Here is a 13492-nt window from a genome sequence, read left to right on the forward strand (position 1 = left end):
GGGGTGGGGCGCGGAGACGCGGGGCGCGGGGAGCGGGAGGCCGGGCCGGGGCAACTGGGGTGACCGCCGCCGCTGCGCGCTCGCTCTCTGGCCGGGCGCGCGCCCCGCGCCGCCTGTTATAGGGCGCCCAGGCCCCGCCCACAAGGCCCCGCCCACAAGGCCCCGCCTCCCCCCGCCCGGGCGCGCAGCCCCTCCCCCCTGGAGCCGGCGCTCGGCCGGCGGGGGCGGGGTCAGACCCGCGTGCAGCCAACCCGCGAGCCTGAGCCCGGGAGGGGCCGCGCGGGAAGACGGGGTTTGTGGCCAGCGGCGCCCCGGGAAGAACCTCCTCCGCTTTGTCTTCCCTCAGGCGCTTTGGACAATCCACGGAGGCTCCCTGGAGGAAGTGGTGCACCAGAGATGGCGATGCCAAGAGCCCCAAGGGTCGGGACCCTGGGTGGGTGACGAGAGTCAGCCTGCGGGGCTGAAAACCTTGGAACACGATTCCAGGCAGCCAAGCCCTTGTCCCATGATCGGGGGGGTTGTGGAGTGCTGTTAGAGGTGTCTTTGTTCGGAAAGATCGCTGAGAGGGTGACTCTAGACCAGTGTTAAATGACAAGGAGACCCAAGCCACCTGGAAGACAGCCTCTAAATACTGTGTATCCTGTGCACACTCTGGTGGTGCCGGTCCCCCACGGAAGCCGGCCGCACAGCCCAGCTGGCTTTCTGAAGGCGTGGGGGCCAGGCTCTGCTGCCCTCACCCCCGGGGCTGACGAGGATGTGGAGAGCGTTCTTCCTCCCGAAGGGACAGAGCGAAGCTGTGGCCAGGTGACCCGCGGACGTGTTCTGTATCCGCATAACCCTAGCACACATCCCTGCTGACTGCTTGAAACTTGGCCAGCGCCACCGCCACCGCCACAGAACCGAATTTTTCACTGTTCCCTGCTGTGGCTTCATGTAGACACAGCGGCAGCCCCGGTTTACTCCTGTGTGCTCCCACTTCTGTGGTTTTCTTGGTGGCTGATTTATTTTTATTTTTTTTAATTATTATTATTTTTTAATGTTTATTTCTGAGACAGAGAGACAGAACATGAGCGGGGGAGGGGCAGAGAGCGAGGGAGACACAGAATCCAAAGTGGTCTCCAGGCGCCGAGCTGTCAGCACTGAGCCCGACGCGGGGCTCGAACTCACGGACCACGAGATCATGACCTGAGCCGAAGTCGGTCGCTCAACGGACTGAGCCACCCAGGTGCCCCTTCGGTGGCTAATTTAAAAATCTGTTCTGGCTTCATGCTTGGATGAGAGCTGTAAGCACACGTTTGTACACGGTGTTAGGTTTGTGCGCGTCCAGGTGACATCGTTAATAAAAGTGGCTTGAGTCCTTACCCGGGGGTCCGCCAAGATTCTTTTTTGCTGGAAAGGAGGCAGAACAGGTCTCCAGGGTGTCGAAATGCTTGTCTAGAAGTCCTGGGCCATCTGCTCTCCCATCAGGGGCCTGCTGTCCACAGTGATGGGGACATTTCCTGCCACAGATGTGAGCTGACTCCTCAGAGAAAGGCCTTCCTTGGGCCCTCGGGAAAGGGGAGCACAGGGGGACTATGAGCCCACCCTCACGGAGCCGGGTGGGGGGCAGAACCTCACACGCCGAGCCGTTGGTCCATCAGCCCCCAAAATAGGTCGTCTGGCCACTGGTTCTGTGTTCGGGCATGCAGTGGCCACTTAGGGGCCCCGGCCGTGTGCCAGGTGCCATTCCAGATGCTGGCTGTGGGGACTGGGCGGCCAGGCCCCCTTCCCTCGAGGCCCTTAGAAACTGGTGAAGGTGACAGGTGTCACCCCACAATGATCATGTCAATTCTGGGAAGGGAGGGAATTCCTGGGATAATGTAAAGATAGGAACAGCGGGGTACGTTTCTGGCACTGGGGGCTGAGAGGAATCCACAGTGGGACCTGGCCCTGAAGACTGAGAAGGAGTCAGCCCTGTAGGGGAGGAGCATTCCAGGCAAAGGGGGGACACGTTTGGAGGGAGAGAAAGGAAGCCAGGGGATGGGAGCAGAAAGGGGGAAGAGGGCTACATGTGGAGGTGGGGGAGCAGGTGGGGGGTCGGGGGGCCAGCCCTCGGGTCTGAAGCCCAGAACAGAGCTGCATTAGATTCTGACAATTGGAGGGTCTCTGCACAGGCCTGGCTCCCATGTCGAATGGGGACACGCGTGTCAGCAGGCTGCCTCGGCCCTCCAGGGGAACTGGCGCCACAGGCACGTGGGGCTTACTGTGAAAATGGGCTGTGAGGGTGTTCGGGGCCACCTCTGGGAGCCTGGCACAGGTGGGCTCCCTGCCCCCGCCCGGGACCACTTCTGAAGTGCGCTGCCCAGTGGCCCGCCAACTTGACCTTGTGAAGACGTTGGGGACCCACCAGCAATGTATCAGGGCTCTCCAGAGATACAGCGGTAGGAGTCACAGACTGACTCACGTGCTCAGGAAGCCCGGGATGCCCCACCGTCTGCCGTCCGCAGGCCGGGGGCCCGGGAAGGCTGGTGCTGTGGTTCAGTCCGAGCCCGAAGGCCGGAGAACCAGGGAGCCAGCCGTGAGAGTCCCAGTGTGAGGGCCGGAGGAGATGAGAGGAGACGTCCCAGCTCAAGGGGGGAGGCGGGAAAAGGGGCAACTTCCTCCTTCCTCCGCCTTCTGGTCTGCCCAGGCCTCGAGGGGAACCCGGTGAGGTCCCCCCGCACTGGGGAAGGCTGTCTGTGGTCCTGAGTCCACGGACGCCAGCTCGTGTGCCCAGAGACGCCCTCCGGACGCCCCCAGAAGTGATGTCCAGTCCGGGCCCCCTGCAGCCGGTCGCCCTGACGCACAACACTAACGTCACGGGCGGCAGTGACGTGACACGTGTTGGTGTGATCGGGGCAGGTGGGTACCCGGGGGGGGTGTGTCCCGAGAAGGGTTTCTGTTCTGGCTCCAGGATGCACGGAATAGCACCGTGAGGGGCTAGAGAATGGGGTCCGGTTTGCCAGTGCTACACCCCCCGACGGGAGAGCCGCGCCCTGAGAGGGGCTGGCTACCCTGAGGGCAGGTGAGGCTGCTGGGGTGATGAGGGTGGCCATGTGCTGGGCACGTGGGAAGAGCAGGCCTTTGCTGCCCCGTCCCCCCGGGTCTGGCTCTGAGCTTCCTCAGTTTCCCCATCTGTGGCAGTGCCCATCACCTGCTCTTGGGTGGTGGGACGTGAGGTCACGCCCACGCCCAGGGACGTGGAGCAGGGCCTGGCCCCTGGGAGGCAGGAGGCAGCTTCCTCCTTCAGGCTTGTTGGACTGGAGGCTTCTTGCCAGGCACAGCTCCAGGGGCCGGAGCCACTGCTCCCGTGGAGCACACTTCCTGTTGGGGGAGTCCATGAACCCCACTCCTGTGCCTTGATTTCCTGTAGCAATGAGCAAAGACCACCCAAACGAAGCCAGCAGGGAGTTTATACAGAGTGTGCTCCGTGAGGGAGTCAGTGACCATCCCTGCACTTGGCAGAAACAGGCCCAGAGGGGACAGCTTTATATTTAAAAGAGAGAGAGAAAGAAAGAAGGAAGGAAGGAAGGAAGGAAAGAAAGAAGAAAGAGAAAAGAAAGAAAGAAAGAGAAAAGAGAAAAAAGAAAGAAAGAAAGAAGAAAGAGAAAAGAAAGAAGAAAGAAAGAAGAAAGAGAAAAGAAAGAAAGAAGAAAGAGAAAAGAAAGAAAGAAAGAAAGAAAGAAAGAAGAAAGAAAGAAGAAAGAAAGAAAGAAAGAAAGAGAAAAGAAAGAAAGAAAGAAGAAAGAGAAAAGAAAGAAAGAGAAAAGAGAAAAAAGAAAGAAAGAAAGAAGAAAGAGAAAAGAAAGAAAGAAGAAAGAAAGAGAAAAGAAAGAAAGAAAGAAGAAAGAGAAAAGAAAGAAAGAAGAAAGAGAAAAGAAAGAAAGAAAGAAGAAAGAAAAAAGAAAGAAAAAGAAAGAAAGAAGAAAGAGAAAAGAAAGAAAGAGAAAAGAAAGAAAGAGAAAAGAAAGAGAAAAGAAAGAAAGAAGAAAGAGAAAAGAAAGAAAGAAAGAAAGAAAGAAAGAAAGAAGAAAGAAAAAAGAAAGAAGAAAAGAGTTTAACGTCTGAAAAACAAGCAGCGTGCTAACAACACGCACGAGCAATGGTCAGTGTGCAAGCGGGGTCCCGGAGGCGTCGCGGCAAACAGAACGAAATACCCAGGAATGGATTTAGTAACACTTGTGCACAAAGAGTTACAAAACATCATCAAAAGGAAATGCAAACCATCTAACCGAGTGGAAAGATACCAGCCAGTGTCCCCAGATCGGGAGACCCGATGCCGATGCCGCTGAAATGCCCTGAACTCCCCAAATTAACCTACAGCCTCCAGGCATGCGGGGTCGCTGTCGAAACCCGGCTGGCCTTTCAAGGAGCTCATCGTGAAACCCACAAGGGGACGCGGGGCTGCAAAGGAGCCAAGACGGGTCTTGAAGCAGAAGAATGAAGGACTGGACTCCCACTTCCCCCCTGGAAACGCGCTGCCGAGCCGCCGTGGGAAACACTTGAGAGCCAGGAACACGCCCTCGCAGTGCCCGTCGTCGGGTGGTCTCGGCAGGGGCCCCGGGACGAGGCAGGGAGAGGAAGGGTAGTCTGTCCACCAAGCCATGCTGGGACCTGTGGATCTTCACATGCAAAGGCACGGAGTTGGGCCCCGCCTCGCGCTTCACGCGAACACCAGCTCACGGGGATCCCAGGCGGACGGAGCCCTCGGTGTGGCGGCTGAGCAGACCCTCAGCCTTGGCTTAGACAATGGCTTCTACACAGGACGCCAAAAACACAGGCAGAGTAAGAACAACTATGTAAATTAGACCTGGATAGTGGCGAGGAAAGACAGCCCACGACATAGGGGAAAATATTTGTAAACCACAGATGCGATGAGACACGAGCGTCCAGTGCGCGCAAAGAACTCTTAACGCCCCAAATAACCCCACGTAAAAAACGGACGAAGGGTGTGCATACCCGTTTTTTCAAAGAGGCCACAGAATGGTCGATAAGCACACAGGGGGCGAAGTCACACGCCGCCGTCAGGGAATGCAGATCAGAACCAGGATGAGGCAAGGCTTCTCGCCCACCAGGGTGGAAAAGACAGACAGTGACAAGTGTTGACGAGGGCGCCCTCGCTGCACTCGCGGCCGCTGGGGGTGCGAAGCGGGGCGGCTGGCCCCGGAATGCAGACGGGCACTTCCTCCAGATGCTAAACATAGAGTTCCCGTGTGACCGGGCACCTCCCCGTCGGGGCATTTCGAGAAATGGAGAGCACACTCTTGTGTGCACACGAACGTTCACAGCGGCATCGCTCGCAACGGCTGCGGGGGGGGGGGGGGGGGGGCGCGGCTCAACCCCCGGGGCGTTGAGGAGTGTGGTCCAGTGAACTCTGGTCCATCCACAACATGAGTGTCACTCGGCCATAAAACGGAATGAAACGTCCACGGCCGAACCACGGAGCAACCTTGAGGACTTTGTGCCGGGAGAGGGAGGCCAGACGCAGAGGGCCGCACGCTAGATGATTCCATTGATGTGAAATGTCCGCGTGGGGCGGACCCGCAGGCAGAAAGATTCGCGACCATCGCGGGATGGGGGGGGGAGGGTCGGAGCGGGTTTGCGCAGGGTTTTTTTTTGCGACGCGGAAAAGTTAGATCAGTGGTGGTGGTTGCATAACCCTGAGAGTATTTTTAAAAACACTAAACTGTACATTTAGGTTTTTTTTTTTAAGATTTTTAAAAATTCTTTTAAGTAATTTATACACCCAGCGTGGGGCTCGAACTCACAACCCCGAGACCAAGAGTCACACGCTCCACGGAGGGAGCCAGGCGCCCTGAACCATACGCCTTCAGTGAGTGCATTTTACGGTGTGTGAATTGTATCTCCATAAAGCTGAAAACAGGGAAGTTTTAGGTGTGTCCCGATGGGAGGCTGTCAACCTTGGGGGGTGGGGGAGGGGGAGGGGGAGGTGGCCAGCCGGAGCGGCCCATGAAAGGCGTATTTGGCTTTCTCTGCGCTTGCAAAATAGGGAAACAGGGGCAGAAACAGAGCAAGGGTGGGTCGGGTGGACTGAGAATGGGAAGTTGGGTTGAAAGCGTGTCTTTCTCGGCTCCAAAGCTCAGAGCTGGGGCTGGGGACGCCCAGGCCACGGGGTCCCGGTTGCTGGACGCGGCAGACACAGGAGAAAGGGGGCTGAAGGTGAAAACAGGGATCAGGGTGATGCCTCTCCCGGCCCAGGAGCCCCAAGGGGGGGCAGCAGCGGGGGGAGGTGCCTGGACCAGATCCTCCCTTGCCCACACCTGGATCTGGACTGTCAGCCCCGAGACCTCGAGAACACAGACGTCTGCTGTCTGCACCCCCTGGCCCTGGCCCGCCTGCTTCCGATTCTGTGTCTCCCTCTCTCTCTGCCTCTGTCCCACTTGCGCTCTGTCTCTCAAAAGAAAATAAACGTTAGGGGCGCCTGGTGGCTCAGTCGGTTGGGCGTCCGACTTCGGCCCAGGTCATGATCTCAGGGTTCATGGGTTCGAGCCCCGCGTCGGGCTCTGTGCTGACAGCTCGGAGCCTGGAGCCTGCTTCCGATTCTGTGTCTCCCTCTCTGTCTCTCTGTCCCTCCCCAGCTTGCACTCCGTCTCTCCCTCTCTCAAAAATAAATAAGCATTAAAAAAATAATAATAATAATAAAAAGAATTGTACCAAGCAGTGGGGGTGTGCCAGGCCCCACCACACAGGATGCCAGGCCTGGGGGGCGGGGGGGGGCAGGCTGTCAGGCCCCGGGGAGGGTATGGCAGCCGAGCGAGGGGTCTGGACACGACCTAGGGACTTGGTGATGGGGAGCTGGCTGAGGTGCCCCGAAAAAGACCCTGCGGGACAGATGTCCAGGCCAGGCGTGTCGTGGGGAGGACTCCGGAGGAAGACTCGGGACAGCCGAGGAGGGGGACCAGGTGGAGGGGTGTGCCCGCGAGAACAGCTTCATGCCATGGTGCATCCTGGGAGCCCGGGTGGCCTGATGGAAATCACGGACTGACGCTCCCTCCCCGAATCATTCGCTGGTACAAACTGTCCCCGGGGTGAACCTCGGGGGACCCAGCTCCCCTTGGCCCTGGGCATTTCCCAGGGAGGGACAGCGGACCACAGCCCTGCCCCGACGCCGTCCCAGGGCCACAGCCAACATGCTACCCGAGCCCCGTTCCCCTCCCTCCCGGCGGGCCCCGCCCTTGGCCGAGGGGTCACCTGCAAGGGTCTGAGCCCCTGGTCCCCACTCCCTTCTGAGAGGGCTGCTCCCCTGTCCAGTCAGGGGGGCACCTAGAGGCCCCGCGTGGACACCCGATCCTCTGCTGTGTGACTGTTGTCCCGCTTGTTCCTCACAGTCACAGTCACCGGACTCCTTGTCCTGCCTGCCGGCGGGGGTCGGGACAAAGAACATGAAGTGACAAGACAGCAGCTGTGGTCTAAAGTAGGACCCCTGCTCGACACCCTTCCAGCCCACACAGCGTCACCCCTGCTGCGCCCCCTCCAGCCCACATAGCCTCACCCCTGCTGTGCTCCCTCCAGCCCACACGGCCTCGCCCCTGCTGCGCCCCCTCCAGCCCACACGGCCTCACACCTGCTGCACCCTTTCCAGCCCACATAGCCTCACCCCTGCTGCGCCCTTTCCAGCCCACATGGCCTCACCCCTGCTGTGCTCCCTCCAGCCCACACGGCCTCGCCCCTGCTGCACCCTTTCCAGCCCACATAGCCTCGCCCCTGCTGCGCCCTTTCCAGCCCACATGGCCTCGCCCCTGCTGCACCCTTTCCAGCCCACATAGCCTCGCTCCTGCTGCGCCCCCTCCAGCCCACATGGCCTCACCCCTGCTGCGCCCCCTCCAGCCCACACGGCCTCACCCCTGCTGCGCCCTTTCCAGCCCACATGGCCTCACCCCTGCTGTGCTCCCTCCAGCCCACACGGCCTCGCCCCTGCTGCACCCTTTCCAGCCCACATAGCCTCACCCCTGCTGCGCCCTTTCCAGCCCACATGGCCTCACCCCTGCTGTGCTCCCTCCAGCCCACACGGCCTCGCCCCTGCTGCACCCTTTCCAGCCCACATAGCCTCACCCCTGCTGTGCCCTTTCCAGCCCACATGGCCTCACCCCTGCTGTGCTCTCTCCAGCCCACACGGCCTCGCCCCTGCTGCGCCCCCTCCAGCCCACACGGCCTCACACCTGCTGCACCCTTTCCAGCCCACATAGCCTCGCCCCTGCTGCGCCCTTTCCAGCCCACATGGCCTCACCCCTGCTGTGCCCCCTCCAGCCCACACGGCCTCACCCCTGCTGTGCCCCCTCCGGCCACACGGCCTGGCATGGACAGGGTGGTCACTGGCTGGGAGGGTGGGCTGCACCCCTGCTAACACCGCTTGGTTCCAGCCTTGTTGGGGACACAGTGCTTGTGCTTGTTGATTTGGGGTGGACCCTGCATCCTGCATCGTGACCCCCCCGCCTCAAGGTTTTCCCCCCGAGCTGGAGCCTCAGCCGAGCTTTCCAAAGGCTGTCCCGGGGCTCTGTGGGCCTGGCCACTTCTGAGTGGTGTGGCCTCCACGGGGACCCATGCCCACTGCCGCACCTCCTGCCACGCCGTAAACACAGTCCCTGGGCCCAGGGCACTCATCCAACACTGCAGACCCTCATCGAGCGGGGCGGGCTGAGCGTCTGCACTCGGGGAAGACTGACCTGGCCTGAGTGTCCGTTCTGCTGAAGACGACTGCCCCTTACAGGTGGGGGTGTCTGAAGTGACCGGGTGGCCTCCAGAGGGCTCAACTGCTTTCTCAAGGGATGGTGTCACAGCGGGGCTCCCCAGTGGCCTGTGGCCAGCGGGTTGGACAATGGGCAGCAGCCATGACCGGGGTCATCCTTTGTGGGAGGGACTTCCTCGGCTATCGGCAAGGCCACTCTGCTCACGGGCCCCGTGGGGCAGCATTTGAGTGGCCAAGGTCAGAGACCATTCTCTGCGGTTGCTCAGGGACCCCCCCCTCGGTGGACACAGACCTGTGCTCCCAAGACCTTTGCCCGTCACAGCTGCTGCTAGAGGTTCCCCTGTGCGCTTCCTCCCCAGGGTCGGGGGAAGATGTGACGGCCCCCCAGACAGAGATGCCCAGGACGCCTTCTGGACGGGGGAGGAACGGAACCATTCAGGAGGTCCCTGGCCGCACGCCGCGTCCTGAGCCCGTGCCATCTGGCCTGGCGAAGACGCGTGGTCGGCCCAGCGGCTGAGTCGTCTGCTGCTCTGGTGGGATTCGTGTCGGTCAGCGTTCTCCAGAGAAACAGAGCCAGCGGGACGGATGCACGCAGAGACTTATGATAGGGACTTGGCCCCGCGCTCACGGAGGCTGGCAGGCCCCCAGGTCAGCAGGCTGAAGGTCTGAGACCGGGAGGGTCCACCGCGTACGTTCTGGGCCAGGTGTGGAGGCCAGAGGCCAGGACGAGGACGGAGACGGCGGCAAGCTTTCCTCCCCCCCACCGCCCCCATTCTCCGCAGGACCGGGAGAGGCCGGTCCACACCAGGAGGGCCAGTCCGCCCTTCCAAAAGTTCCTCTCCCCCACACGCACCCGGAATAACCCACATGACCTCGTTTCACCTGAATTACGCCTCTAAAGACTCTGCCTCCAAATGCAGTCATGCCCTGAGGTGCTGGGGGCTCAGGACTTTGACACAAGAATTTGGGGGACACAATTCAGCCAATAACAGGATGGCCGCCCTCGGCCTCCTCGGCACACATCTTTGGTATCTGTGATGGTTCAGACGGAGCAGGACCCTTGCTGCCTGCCCGCCCGTGTCCTCCCAGGAAAGCTGTGTTTTCTGCCTGGGTCCTGGCTCCTTCCTGCTCCAGTGACAGCACCCTGTCCCTGCTTGTGAGCATCTGCCGCGTTGGGTCCCAGCATCAGAGTCGAACCCTGCCCTCAGCCTGGCCACCCCACTCTCCACTCCTCGCTGCCTCGGCAAGTGGGGTGTCCTCGGGGGCCCCCACGAAACACTTTCTGGCCAAGGTCGGCTAAGTAATGGTCTTCACAGGTACCCAGGTCCTAATCCTTGGGACCTGGGAATGTCCCCTCCTACGGCAACAGGGGCTTTGCAGATGTGAGTAAGTGAAGGACTTTGAGCTGTGGAGATGTGGCCCAGTGTCATTGCAAGGGCCACAAGGGGGAGTGAGCCGCAGAAGGTGATGGGGGGATGGCCGCAGAGAGACGCATCCTGAGACACAGCCCTGCTGGCTTTGCAGATGGAGGAAGAGGCTACAGGCCGAGGAGTGAGGCTTTAGAAGCCACGAAGGGAAGGAAAGAATCCTCCCTTAGAGTCTGCGCGGGGAATGCGGCCCTGTGGCGTCCTGAGGTCCGTTTCTGGCCCCCCGGAACGGTGCGGAGCCACAAAACTCTTGTTTGAGGCCCCCGAGTGTGCGGTCTTTTGTCCCATGTCCCAGCAGAAACGGGGAACGAGGCATCGGCCTCACCAGGCAGTATGTTCTGACGTCCCGTGCTTTTATGTCAGTGTTGTGGACTGAATCGTCCCCCCAGATTCACATGGTGAACCTGGATGTGAGCATATCTGGAGATGGGGACTTTACAGAGGTGACTGAGGTAACACGGGGTCACCGGGGGGGGGTCCTGATCCCGTGTGACCGGGGTCCTTGTAAAAAGAGGAGATTGGGACATAGACACGCATGGAGGGACGACCCCCGCGAGGACACAGGGAGAGGACGGCCATCCACACACAGGAGAGAGGCCTCGGGAGGCCTGGCCCCGCCCATGCCTGGACCTCGGGCTCCGGCCTCCAGGATGGGGACGTGACAGTCTGTGGCGTGAGTTATGGTCGCCCGAGCAGACAGAGACACATAGTCGAAGTTCTTTCTCGTCCTCCTGCTTCTAAATGCCAGCCTAGGGGTGACCTGGGTGCTCTAAGACCCTTGCGAGGAAGTTAGGCCCCGTGTCACAATGGAGTACTCCAACAGGGACATCGCATCCGGCTGGATATGTTTTCTCCCCGAGGCGGCAGGCTCGGGCTCAGACTCCCACGGACACCCCCAGCTTCTGCGGCTTCCTTTGTGTCTCATCCTCGTCATATCTGAGCCTGTGGTCCCGAAGCGGGAGATCGGGTAGAACACCACACCATCACAGACAACAGAAGCCCTGTGTGAGGGCTAACTGTGTCACCTGACCTGGGCCACGGGGGGCCCAGACATTGGACAAACGTGATTCTGGGTGTGTCTCTGGGTGCTTCTGGATGAGATTCACGTTTCGACGCATAGATCGAGTAGAACGTGGCCTTCCCTAATGTGGGTGGGCCTTACCCAATCAGTTGACGGCCTGACCAGACCGAAAGGACTGAGAGGGAGGGAACTCCTCTGGCGGATTGTGTGAGCCCACACATCACTGTCTTCCTGCCTTCAGACTCCTACTGGAGTGTCGGTCTTGCCTGGCCCCTGCCCCCCACCCCCCGCTCCCATCCACCGACTTCTCAGCCTCCATAATCACGTGAGCCCATCCCTTACGACAAACCTCTTTTCTATGTACACGCACACAGTATTGCTTCCCTAAAGAACGCTGATGTAAACGCTGTGCCCTTGGAACTGTTCCAGGGGTCCGACGTCAGCACAGGAGGGGGTTCCCAAGGGCCACGTCCACGGAGGCTGGCCTCCAATCTTCTTCTCAGGCCCAGTGCCCATATCCTCCCAGTGGGACAGCCCTCTCCACGCCACCCCCATGAGTGAGCCCCGGCCTCCTTCCCTCTACCCCCGTGAGTGAGCCCAGTGGCTCCCTTTGGGCCCCGTCCTTCCAGGCCCTTCTGCACTCACGTCACTCGCCGGCCTCCTCCCTGGCGATCTGCTTTCCCGCGGCTCCTGTGCTCCCGCTGGGCCTCGAACGCCTGGTCCTCACGACGACCGCGCCCTAGCGAGCGCCCCCAGCTCCCTGTGAGTCTGCACAGCCGGCAGGCACCCGAGGGCCTGCGGCCACCCAGCTGCGGGCTCAGTGGCTTTTCCGGGTCAGGGGCTCCGGGGCGAGGGCTGACCACACCGCAGGCCTGGCCCCGAAGCCCAGGGTGCTTGTTTTTCCCTTGCATGGGGTCTCACGGGGCTTGACCAGCTCTCCTTCACCTTCAAAGTGTCTTTGGGAACACGTGTCCTCCAAGGTCACCTCGAAGGGAAGAAGACGCTGACCTCACCCTCCTTGCTTGCCCTTGGTGAAACTCAGCCACGTGGCCGCCTTGACCCCACTCCCTCGGGGAGGCTGAGAAACGCAGCGGTTCTCTTTGCCCAGGACACGGTGACCTGCTGACCCGCATGCCCCCTCCTTGCCCCCAGACACCTTCTGTGCCTCCCCGAGGCCCGTCCGGTCACAGCGTCCATCCCCGGGTCCGGAACCGCCAGGCCGTGGGCACAGGGACGTGCCTTCTCTTGGTCCAGCAGCTTGAGTCAGGGGCCAGTGACCCCAAAGCTTGAGTCAGGGGCGCCCGGCCGGCTCAGTCAGTGGGGCGTGTGACTCTTGACCTTGGGTCGTGAGTTCCAGCCCCACGTTGGGGGTTACCGACTCATTATAAGGACACGACTCAGGAACAGCCACACGGGAGGCGTGCGTGCAGGTGGCGAGGTGCCGCGGAAGGGGTCCACGCCCCTGTCTGGGGGCGCCCCCCTCCTGCCACCTGCACGTGTTCACCAGTCGAGCCCGAGGGCTCGGGGCCTGTCTGGCGGTCCCGCTGGGTGGGCCTGGGTGATCTCACAGCTGGCCACTGGTGGGTCTCCCGCCCTCTCCCCTCCCGGGGGCTCTCAGGACGCCTGGCCTCCTGGGAGGCCAGTCTCTGTCCATAAGCCACTAGTCACTGCAGGAACACACCTGGGACACTGTCAACACTGCAAAACCAGGGGTTTTAGGGAATGTGTGCCGGGAACTAGACAAAGACCCGATATTCATTTTTAATGACATCACCGGCCACTCCTTGGCCTTTGGCCGCATCCTTTACAGCAAAATGATCATAAAAGTCCAAAGCACGCGACTACACTTGGTCCGGCTGCTGTCCCGCCTCTCCCGTGGCTCCCGTGGCTCCCGTGGCTCCCGTGGCACTGCGCTGGGAGGCAGCATCATCTCCTGCTGCACGGCCGTCATTACATAGTCGTTTCAGTCCCCTCGCCTCAGCTGCTACCGTTCTGTTTGTGCCCTTTGGAAGGGACCCGAGCCCGGCCTCCTTCTGGCCAGGATGGGGAACGCCTGCCCTCCGAGCACCGCTGTCCCCACGAGGACCGGGCTGCCGGGCCACTGAGGCTGTTCCCGGCACACCCGGCCCGCTCTGCACGGCAGCCCCGCCCCTGCTCCGTCCACTCTGCCCCCGGAGCCCTCGGGGACACCTGCCTGTGGCTTCGTCTCCTTCCAAGCCTGGAAGGCGTCCTTCCGATGGGCATTGACGGGTCCTACTCCAGCTCCCACGGGGCCCAGCAGCAGGCACATCTCCGTCCCCTGTCTCTCTGGACACAGGG

The sequence above is a fragment of the Lynx rufus genome, unplaced genomic scaffold (genome assembly GCF_022079265.1).
Source record: "Lynx rufus isolate CCGP_SWC_20201006 ecotype Redwood Valley unplaced genomic scaffold, mLynRuf1.p SCAF_58, whole genome shotgun sequence".
Classification (NCBI taxonomy): domain Eukaryota; kingdom Metazoa; phylum Chordata; class Mammalia; order Carnivora; family Felidae; genus Lynx; species Lynx rufus.